Below are 11,740 nucleotides of genomic sequence, written 5' to 3' on the forward strand. Positions count from 1 at the left end.
ATTTTGTTTTCTCTAGCTTACTTTATTACGAGAATACAGTATATAATATAGCATACAAAATATGTGTGAATCAAGTTTGTGTTATGGATAACGCTTCTAATCAGCAGTAGGCTGTTAGTAGTGAAGTTTTGAGGGAGTGACAAGTTATACACAGGTTTTCAACTTTACACAGTGTCGGTGCCCCTAATGCCAGTGTTGGTCAAGGGTCAACTGTACTGATAACATGCCAGTATTGATACTGAGATCTGGGCACCTCATGGTACTGGCCTGCATGAGCAGCAGAGGTGTGATGCCACTGAGATGAGATGGGAATTGCAGCCGGGTTGGGGGAGAATGGAGAGAAAGAGGGCCACCAGTATGAAGGGCAATTGCCAAGGAAGGAAAGTCTGGGAGAGAGACAGAGTGTGCACAGAGACTTCCAAGGCGTAGCTGTGGATCGTGGAGTTTCCACATTGCAGGAGAAGTTGCTTGTCTGAGCAGCTGGGGGTTACAGAGCACTTTTGCCCAGACCAGTGAGAGGAGCCACGAGCAAGAGACTGGTGGCCCTTGGCCAAGGGCTGAGTAGGAGGTGAAGATTTCATGATGGAAAATGGCATCAAACAAGTTGCAGAACAAGAAAACAATAGTTTTCAAGGGAGTGTTTGTTTTTTCCAGGTGGGAGGGGCTGTTGGCAAATTTTAGGGTAAGGGAAGGAAGTTGGGTAACCTCAAGGTCAGAGAGGAGGCAGAGGCAAAGGCAGGGAGGAACAATGATGGTCAGAGACACCTTTCCTCATGTTTCTGATTTCTGCCCTGACAGGTGCAGGCCACCGTTGTGGGGTTCCTGGCTGCTGTGGCCGCCCTGCTGCTGGGTGCTATGTCTAGGGAGGAGATGGACTTTGTGAAGGTGGAGTTGCTGTGTGCCAGCAGTGTCATCACAGCCTTTCTCACCGCATCTGCCTTAGGTGAGCTGTGCCCCCACCCCAGTTACCACCCCCTCCTAGCTCTCTCTGTCCTCCATTCTTCAATACTTTGCTCTCAACTCTTTGTGTTTCAGTTCCTTGAGATGTGGAAAATGGGTGCACTAATGGTGGGGCCTCACATGTCCTGCCAGAGGATGGGGGAGAGCCTATTAGTTAAGTCTCCAAGCCCCACCTTATGGATGGGCAAGGAGGACAATGAATCCTTTCTTAGGCAATGTATGTGTGCAGGAGTGAGCTGCTGACTCCATTTCTCTTCCCTCTGCTTGTTCAGAGAACTGGCCTTTGCTCAGTGGACACATTCATCTGTTCATCCACCCTCCATCCATTCAATGTTTCTTGAGCACAGCTTGTGAATGGGCCTGTGGAAGATTCTGGCATCTGCAGTCCTGTAGGGAGCAAGACTCTAGCATTAGCTTCAATTTCATCTCTGCAGAGAGGTCTTTTCTGACTCACTCAAGTTCTGCCCTCTGCCCTTCTCCCCAGCTGCTGACATGCTCTTCTGCACTATGCACCTGTTTTCCTTATTGAGCACTTACAAACATCTGCAATTGTTCATTTTCTTCATTCTTTTCTGTCTCACCCCTTTGCTAGAATGTCAGCTCCTCAGAGAGGTGCCCTGTTAGAATAGGGCTTCTCCTATTCTGCTCCTGTCACACCGCCTGCCATGCATCAGATGCTTCCTCCATGTCTGCAGAAGGTGGAACACACAAGGAGTGACAAACAACCCTGTCTTCAGGGAGCTCACTCATCTCAGGCGCAACCATGCTTACCATGCAATTACCATAGAATGTCCCCCATTCGCTCCTTACTCAGTACTTACTGAGTGTCTACTGTGTGCCAGTCACTGGTGCAGTGGAGGGGATGCACTGGTGAGTAACTGCACTGTTTTGTGATGTGTTCTGGTTTGGAGTGAGACATCAATATGCAAGCACATAGCAAATTTCAGCTAAGTGCAAGTGTCTCCTTTTTGAAGCCTCTCTGATCAGCTCTCTAGCATCACCACCCCCCCATTCATAGTCCTGCTTTCTTTTCATGTCCTGTTTTTACTTCAAATCCTTGTTCACTTACTTGTGTGCTGTCTGTCCCTCCACCCAACAAGCATTTACTGTTTGAGTCCAAAGCCTGATGGCTATTTTCAACACCTAAAATAGGCATATTACCAGCTGCCAAATGTTTGCTGAATGAGCGGACTTCATTTTGGTTCTCTTCTGGACTGCATGTCTGAGTGTCTCTCGCAAACAATGTGCACGTATAAGAAAGAATAAGTGCTAACTGTGAATTGGATTTGCATTTACCCTTCTGTTCTCCATCTGACTGCCCATGAAACACCTTTGAGCTCAGCTCTCTGTAAGGATAATGTGGCAGGTTATTTAGTGGTTTCTCTTCATTCCTGTGCTAGTGTATGTAATCGGGATGGAGGGTAAGAGTGCAGAAACCCAGGAACAAATTCATAAATTGCACTTCCCTGGGCAGACTGCTCCTGGTCATGTACCTGTGCCTGTGCACACGGGGCAGGGGCTAGGGCGCCATCACTCAGTCTGTCCAAGGGAAGAGAAGAATGAGTATGCCACACCTTGTGGAGAAATAGAGCCCAAGAGATACTTGATATGAAGTCTCCTCTGAAAACAACACAATCCAATGATTCCAGAGGCCAGTCCTGTTCCTGTGGAGTCTTGTAGAGAATGTCATTCCTAGCTCCCCATTTTCCAGATGAGGAAAGTGAAGCATAGATGAGGGGTGAAGTTCAGCAACATGGACATAAACTGGGTTGTCCAAAGATGTGTAGAAGTTGAGGAGCATGGCTGGTGGCTCATAGTGTGACCTCAGCATGACTGCTGTAAAGCCAGGTGGTGGTGGTGGTTTTTAATAAGTGCTCTCAAACTGGTGGTTTTGATGTAGTCCCTGTTTTTCACCAGACCACCAGCCACACAGACTCAACCTCACTTAGAATTGGCATTTCAAAAGAGATAAAGTAGCTATGACCTGGTCACAAAATAGGGCACAAACTGTGGCCAGTGGCAGCAGTGTTAGTAGGCCTTGAGGTGATAATTCTAATTATATTTAGAGTTACAGAGTAGTGAGTAAAGTATTTAAACAACAAGAGCCAAGATACAATGTGTCTTTTAAAAAATGTTTATTTATTTATTTTGAGAGAAAGAAAGAGTCAGTGGTGCGAGCTTAAGCAGGGGAGGGGTAGAGAGAGAGGGAGAGAGAGAGAGAATGCCAGGCAGGCTCCGTGCTGTCATCACAGAGCCTGACATGGGGCTCGACCCCACAAACCATGAGATCATGACCTGCGTCAAAACCAAGAGTTGGACGCTTAACTGACTGAGCCACCCAGGAGCCCCCAATGCTGTTGGATTAAGTCCTAGGCAGTAGATGAGGGCTGAAAGATTGCATGTGACAGTCATCTCAGAACACAGTCAGAACACAAAATAGGACCCAGGGAGGTATAGTGGCCACGAGAATGTGTCTCTTGGGTTTCCAGTGCTACACCCAAAAATTTACCCCCACTCCCCGCTGTTAGAGGTTAACCTGCTGCCTTCGCCCAGTGGTGGCCCTGCCAGGATCCTGAGATGGGTCTGTTCGCCAGAGATGTGGACCTGCTGACAATGCTGTGCTGTTGTCTGCATGTGCTTCCCCTGCTTTCCTTCCTGTCTTCCACTGTGGGTGGCCTACATGCCATCTCGTGGCTCTCCCAACACCCCTGTGGCCCCCCATTCCTCCTCACAGGCCTTGTCCCTAACAAACTTCTCATGTGGCTAATCCCATTGGGGTACCTGTGTCCCCAGGGACCCCGACAGACACAAGATGCTGTGCTCTGCCCCTGGGGCTCTGTTGCTTAGAGTGGTTTTGGAGTCTTCTTCCTGTCAGGGAGCAGCTGTGAGCTTCACATCTGTAGTTTCTGGTTTGGGAGCCCAGGAACTACCTCCCTGCTGTCTCCCCCATGGGTTTGAGTGTATCCTCAAAGCTTCCAGGCTGCTTCTTAACATCACGCCTGCAAGTGACAGGGTCCACCCTACTGCAGCCTTCTCAGGCTTCAGAATAGCGGGGAAACCGAGTGTTAGGGCAGCCTGGCTCAGGCGAGGGCTGTGTGGATACAGAAAAGTTACTGAGCAGCCTCCTGACCACTTTCTCATCCTGTGCTTTGAGTTTCCTCTGCCACCTCCCTGCAGGAATGCTGATGGTCTGCATAGTAATTGGTGCTCGGAAGCTTGGGGTCAATCCAGACAACAACATTTCCATGCCCATTGCTGCCAGCCTGGGAGACCTCATCACGTTGTCCATCCTGGCCTTTGTTAGCAGCTTCTTCTATAAACACAAAGGTAAGAGGTACCCCTTGAGATGGGGCACACGAACAAGGCTGGGTCCAATGTTGGCAAACAGCAAGCTCTCCCATCCACTCAGGTCAGCAGATAAGTTCAGTCTCCACCTTAGGGCAGGGGTGTGCAAGGAGACCAGGGAGGGCCAGAGGATGGCCTGGCTACTTCAGTGTGCCCTCATAGGTTAACAGAGCCTCCATGGGTAAGTCATGTGTCACACCGGACATGTACAAACCAGCTGGGAAGGGACTCCCAAGGAGGCATGTCATAGCCATGGGCAGCAGCATATGCTCTCCCTGCTGGTGTGAGGCAGAAGAAGCCCAGGTCTCCTCAGAAGGTGCCCAGTGCCCTGGTCATCAGCCAAGAGAGGCGTTCACACCTCTTGTATGACAGACCCTTGTGGCCAGAGGCTCTGACTCCACCAGGGGTCTCCCTAGATCTGCCCTGGGAGCACAATGAACATGTTCCTGCCCTGGGCATTGTGGACAGGTAGCATCTCCCTTTCCCAAATGGTTCTCACCTGCTGACTACTCCCCTCTGAGCATCACAGTTTCTGCTTTCCACCTAAGCTGGCTGCCCACAGTTGTTTGGATCTAGTAAGTGTTGATTCTGTGCATGGTCATAACCCCAAGTACCTGAGGGCAGGTGGCATCAGTGAGTGGAGTGGACAGTGAAGAAGATGGTGGACAGCAGTAGGGCATGTGGTTACACTTATTTGGAGGAAATACCTAGACACAGGCACAGACACAGCAAAGCTCTGGCTTATCGTTGCCCTGTGGGAACTCAGACTCTGGACCAAGAGAAGTCACCCAGCACTTACATGCTGAAGCAGCTGAAGCAGACTGACAGAATACCTGTGATTTAGTGTGTCCGGGCATTGAGACCCTCTCCCTCTCAGCTCTGGGACCAGCTCCTTGTCACCCCAGGAACTGCCTTCCACCAATACTGTTTGATGGTTGGGAGATCCTCAAAGTTCCTGTAAGTGGCAAAGTGGCAATGAAAATCTAATGATAAGATGACCTAATTTTATTTTTAAACCATGGTGAATTTAAAACAATATTTGTGTGTGGGTTGGTTAATCGAGTTTTATTTATAAAACAAATTTGGGTCACTGGTGTTTCCAGACCCTTCTTCTCTGCCCTACTGTGCATGTTGCAACACACGACTTAGTAGCTGTTGAATCATTGTTGGGTTGTCCGTCCCTCAAATTAGACTGTGAATTTATCTTGGATGCACTTACAGGTTTCACTGGGCCTGGCACATATGAGATAAATCTTCACTGATGAAGAATGAGCTGCTGACTGTGTCACCTGTCAGTGTAGTTGGGAATACAAGCCATGTGTGGGGGAAGTATTCATCATGGTGGTGGGAAAATATGAGGTGGAGCCTCTGCCAGGGCTCCTGAATAATTCTAGAAAAATCAGACTGAAAAAATGTCCTAAAAGCAGCACTCCTGTAGGCTGCTTCTTCCTAGAGCTTTTGAGACTTGCTTAGAGCTTCCTGGGTCTGTCTCCCACCTCCTGGGATGGCGAAGAGGCTGGCCCCTTCCATGATGAGTTACTTTGTCTGTAGTCCAAGTTGAGCAACTGTGGCCTGTGCTTCCATGTAGCTGCCCAAGGAGACCGGCCTCCCTATGGCAGAGGAATGAACCATGATTGTTTAGTGCAGAGAAAGACAAGAGGGGAGGGGTCCTCCTAATGATGCTGCTCAGAGAAATGGGATGTGGCGCACAGACCTACCTGCACACCTCTGCGTGCTGGGGTCCACTTGGCAGAGGACTGTGCACCAACTGAGCCTGTCCTTTAGAGGTGGGGCTGGGGGTGAGAGGATAGCTCTAGAGAAAGCTGGTGTCTTTTTTGGAGTGATTGGGAAGGTGACACACAAAATATAAGGGAAGAAGGGAGTGAGTGAGAATGGTGGTATGTGGGACCCTGACCTGGCTCCAGGAACAGTCAGGTGTCCCAGAACCATCAGAGTTCTGCTGGCTCCAACCAGCAGAGAAGATGACACAGGGGCATAAGTAGCTGCAAAGCTGGGTGTGGTCTGAGCCCTGAGGGTCCTATAGATGCTGGGGAGGCCACCTTAGGCTGGCCTCAGCCAGGAGCAGATTGGCATCATTAACCAACTCTGGCTGTAGCCCTGATGTCTGCATGCTGGCTTGGGTGCTGGTGGGCCACTTCTTCATGCTGTAGTCTCTCATATGCCCATCTGAGGGGGAATAGAGAACATGACATGAGTTTGTGCTCAGAAGGTGCTGGGCACAGTGCTGGCCTGTGGACACAATCCCATAAATTTAACCATTAATAATAATAATAATAATAAGGTTGAGGTGGAAGGAGATGGGAGAGGTTATGTATGTCAGGAAAATAGCAAAAAAGAGAAGTAAAGGGGCTTGTGACAGGAATTGAGGATAAAGAGGAGCTTTTCCAGTTGCTTAATAAGATGGACAAAATCTTTAGAAGTATGGTAGGTTGTCCACCCTAAACTGCTGGAGACAGAAGTGTCTCCTCAGCTCCGAGCCCACCTCTAATCATTGCAGCCCAGACTGTGGCCCCACAGTCCATGCTCATGTGCCCTGGCACTCACACTGTCTGTCTGTCTGTCTGTCTGTCTGTCTGTCTCTCTCTCCTCCCAGATAATCGATACCTGATGCTACTGGTCTATATCAGCTTCATGGCCCTGATCCCCTTGTGGGTCCTCATTGTCAAGCAGAACCCACCCATCATGAGGATCCTGAAGTTAGGGTGGTTCCCAATCATTCTAGCGATGGTCATCAGCATGTGCGCATGAGTGAGGGCTGCCACCACCCCTTTGCTCTCCATGCCACCCCTGTCTGGCCTCTGCAGACAGGGAGAGTGGCCTGAGGCCACCAAGCCTCCAGGGTGAGGATGTAAATCATGTGGGTTTAAATCATTTTCTGGCTGATCATGGTTGGAGGGAATCATTGCTGTGGGCTCCCTCACTAAGTCCCGGTGCCAGTTGTTGAGTCATACCTCTTTGTTCTTCATCTCTTTCCCTCTCACCAAGAACCTTAGGCCTTATTTATTCTGAGAGGCAGTCCTGTTTACCACTGCAGGAGTATCAGAGCCAGGAAGAACTGAACCTGGAAACATCAGTTGAACACACTGATGCCAGGACCTCTTGTCCCCTCGTGGCACTGCAAGACACCTGTCTCCCCCATCCCTGCTGCCAGAGTTCCCCTGCTTGGGCTTCAGGGAGCCCCTCACCTGGCCCCACAGTGATGGCTCTGTGAATAGCATTTCCACAGCATGGCTGCTGGTGCGACCTAGTGGGGCTGAGGGATTCATCCCCCTGGCCCTTGGGCCTTCAGCTGAGCTCAGGTCTTCCACCCTTGAACCTCACTCTCCAGAGCCCTTTCTGTTAGTAGACCTGGATGAGCACCACCCCAGTGCTTTCTGGGATGCTTTCCTAACGTTGATTCTTAGGGAGAAGTGGTTGTGGTCCAGGTGTCTTTGATTCCAGAAAGCTCCTGGGCTCCTTTTACAAACTGATCCAACCTCGCCAGGACTGTAGGAGCAGGGCAGTCTTTGCTAAACTCCAGGGGCTGGTAGGAGCAAGGTCTTATTGCGACATCTCTAAGAACAAGGAGCAGAAGTGGATTCTCATGCAGGTTCCATTTTACTGCTCAGGAAAGTAGCAGTTCAGTTGTGGTACATGAGCTGTCACATGGGAGAGTCCAGCCAGCTATGTGACCTCAGAGAGTTTGTAACTTGTTTTTAATGGGCTAACATTATCTGATGGGCCTTCTGGAACAGCTGATGCTCAGAATAGAGGTGGAGAACCATGTGCGTGGTGGAGAAGGACACTGTGGATACCAGCCTGTCTATATCAGATATTTTGTGTATAGGGGTCAGGAAAGTGTTTGCTACACTGAGAAAGGAAACTGGTAAGACATTTTGAAAAAATTTTTTATTTTAATATTTGTTTATTTTTGTGAGAGAGAGAGAGAGAGAGAGAGAGAAAGAGGGCCAGCGAGCATGACTGGGGGAGGGGCAGAGGAAGAGAGAGAAAATCCTAAACAGGCTCCGGGCTCTGAGCTGTCAGCATATAGCCCAATGTGGGGCTTGAATTCCAGAATAATGAGATCACGACCTGAGCTGAAGTCAGACTCTCAACCAACTGAGCCACCCAGGTGCCTCTGATAAGACATTTTGTATAGAGGTATACCAGGTCCCCTACAAGGATAAACTAATCATTTTCCCTCTGCTCTCTCCCCAGTTTTGGAGGGCTCATCTTGAACAAAACCATTTCTAAACAGCAATTCCAAGGCATGGCCATATTTACTCCCATCATATGTGGTAGGTATTGGCAGTCACCATCACCTGGGACCCCTGGGCTGTGTTAGCCCACAGGATTTGGGCAGTGGGACCTGAACAGCAGTGACTTCAGAGGTCTAGCCCCAGGCCTTCAAAGGCATAATCTGGAAACTGAGCCATGGCTATGTTTCTGCTGGGCAGGGACTACCGGGCTGGTTTTTCTCATATGGAAGGAGACCCTCAGGGAAAAAGCCCTGACCACTGCTCCACCAGCTCACACTCTTCCTCACAGTCACCACAGAGACTTGAGCTGTCCCACAGAGCTAAATCCCATGCCTTGAAGGCACATCTAAGCCAGGATTCACTGCCACCTTCGTGGCCTTCAGAACTGGGGTGTTGGCTTCTCATGGTTTGTTTGTATGTTTGCTAATTTCTTAAATTTACATTCATTGATGACATTTAAAACTAAGACTTTTGCACATAAAAATCTGGATTTCTGCCTTCTTCAAAAGCAAGACTGTGACAATACTGAGTTTACATTCTGGGTGAGGAAATAATCAGCTGCCACTCAGACAGGACTTGTGTTTGTCCACTTTGCCTGAATCCCCTCCATTCCCTGTTGTCTTCCACCCAACCCTTCATTGATCTCCCTTCTAGGCTTAGACCCTATGGGCTCTTTTAACCAAAGCTTGGTTTGTGTCTGGCTTCTGATAAGGATCTGTAAATGGGACTGACCAGTCAGGGAGGGAACCAAATGTGATAGCTTTTTGCATACTTTGCTTGGTCCCAGGCCCTGGTGTTCTGGGGCTGCAGAAACAGGCTACAGAGGCCTTTGGGCACCCCCTCTCCCCATTTCCATGGGAACCCAGGTGATTATTCCTTGAATATCAGTGGGCCACCCAGCAGTTCTGCCCCAGTAGAGGCAGAGCTTGCCCATCATACAAGAAGCTGGCCATGTGAAAGACAACAACTGCTAAGGCAGGCTAAAGCTTAGAAAGATTTTCTTGGATGTCACCAACTCAGATGACTGTGGGGCCACATGAGAATGTTGAGTGAGTTCAGCCAGTATGACAGTAGCTGGGCAGTAAGGAGCAGCAGGGAATAGGTCATGCTGCAGAACGTGTTCCTGGTATGGAGGGAGAGGGGCCTGCTTAGCTCCAGCCAGTTGCTGCCTGGCAAGTTTGGAGGTCCAGAGTTGCCAGAACTGACTTGTTAGGAGAAGCCAGCAATTTATGTAAATGCTAACAATTAATTTGAGTTACATTTTTAAATCCACTCCTCCCCCCTTTTTTAAATCATGTGGATTGAGCAAAATAGATCTGCAGCCATCCTCTGCCTACAGACCTTTGCATCCAGGGTTGTTGGTCTCTGCCTCTGGAGATCACTGGGGCACATCTGGCCCAGTGAGGGGTTATTCCCCAATGGGCTGATGAAACAGGATGGAGGGAACCTGCCCACTCTCTAAAGGAGATGGTCCTGAACAGACGCTCTTCTCTCTCAGCCTGTAATCCTGTCCCTGCAAAGACAGCTCAGCATGGCCTTTGTAGTCTTGGCATGGTCCATTCTCTGTGGAAGCTGGGAGCCTCAGCCATAAGCCCCAGACCTGTTGCATATGCTATCCCCTCTTCCCTTGCTGCTGTTGCCCACCTTCTCTTCCATCTCCTTTCCACCTTAGGTGAAAAAATCTTCATTTTCTCAGATGTTCCAGTCTGTAATCTGATCCCTGTGACTTCCCACGGCCTTGAAGGCCTTATCAAGATATCCTCCCATAGACCTTTCCATCACTCTCCCTCCCTCCCTCTACTTGACAAATCTGTATTGTAAACCTACTTTGCCAGTCACATTTCCTTCACCATAAGAGGTAGCTGTCAAAGTGATACAGTTACTACCCTGGCACTTCACTCACAAGGTCGAGTTTACCCTTGCTTGCAGCCAAATAAAATCTGTTGTAAAGTGGGAGGGAAGGAAAAGAGACCAAGTGCTACATCAATCAAGGGAGGCTTCTGGAGGAAGTAGACTTAAAATAAGGGCCAGAACTGAGAGACTGGCATAAAAAGGGGGAAACCACATTCTTTTTCTCCTCCCAGGTGTTGGTGGCAATCTGGTGGCAATTCAGACCAGCCAGATCTCCAACTTCCTGCACGTGTGGAGCACACCTGGTGTCCTACCCCTCTGGATGAAACAATACTGGCCTAACCCATGCTCCACTTTCTGCACCTCAGGTGAGTCTGGTATCTTCTGGAAGCCACGTGGCCATTTCTTTCAACAAGTAAAATTTGCCATTAGTGGAATCTGGTGTCTGTAGCAACAGAGGTCTAAGGCCAGTGCTGACCTCAACAGAGATCATCTTCAAGGTCATGAATCCTTCTCCCAGAGACCTGACTCCCACCCTTGCCTTTAGTTCATTGATTGATTGATTGATTCATTCATTCATTCATTTAAATATTCAAATATTCAAACACTCAAATATTAATTGAAGGTCTGCCAGGTACTAGATGTCATGTTATTGTGATGAGTCAGGGAAAGCTGAGTCTTGTCCCCATGTATATACATGGTCCAGGAGAGCAGATATGGGGGCCTGTGTGGCTCAGTTGGTTGATCATCCCACCTTTTTATTTTTGGCTTAGGTCATGACCCCAAGGTCATGGGAAAGTCTCTCTCTCTCTCTCTCTCTCTCTCTCTTTTCCCCTCCCCCCCTCTCTCTCTCCCCCCCGTCTCCCTCTCCCCCTCTCCCTCCCTCCCTCTGCCCACAGTACTCTCTCCCTCTCTAAAAGCAAAAACAAACAAACAGAAGAGCAGATAAACACACCAAAAATGGAGCTCTTGACTACATATTGTGGTCTGTTTTTTAGGGGTTTTTTCTTTGTTTATTTTTTTTTAATTTTATTTTTATTTTTTAAAATTTACATCCAAATTAGTTAGCATATAGTGAAACAATGATTTCAGAAGTAGATTCCTTAATGCCCCTTACCCATTTAGCCCATCCCCCCTCCCACAACCCCTCCATCAACCCTCAGTTTGTTCTCCATATTTATGAGTCTCTTCTGTTTTGTTCCCATCTCTGTTTTTATATTATTTTTGTTTCCCTTCCCTTATGTTCATCTGTTTTGTCCCCTAAAGTCCTCATATGAGTGAAGTCATATGATTTTTGTCTTTCTCTAATTTCACTTAGCATAATA

At 48.6% G+C, this 11,740-nt stretch overlaps 1 long non-coding RNA gene across 1 annotated transcript; it reads left to right on the top strand.

Annotated features, from left to right (window-relative positions):
• Positions 1–3,222: 3,222 nt before the first annotated feature.
• Positions 3,223–10,806, top strand: LOC122478461. The gene is made up of 3 exons (XR_006296011.1): positions 3,223–4,287; positions 8,524–8,603; positions 10,649–10,806. It is a non-coding gene; the product is annotated as an uncharacterized LOC122478461 (long non-coding RNA).
• Positions 10,807–11,740: the final 934 nt, after the last annotated feature.

This window comes from Prionailurus bengalensis, unplaced genomic scaffold (assembly GCF_016509475.1).
Source record: "Prionailurus bengalensis isolate Pbe53 unplaced genomic scaffold, Fcat_Pben_1.1_paternal_pri Un_scaffold_67, whole genome shotgun sequence".
NCBI lineage: Eukaryota > Metazoa > Chordata > Mammalia > Carnivora > Felidae > Prionailurus > Prionailurus bengalensis.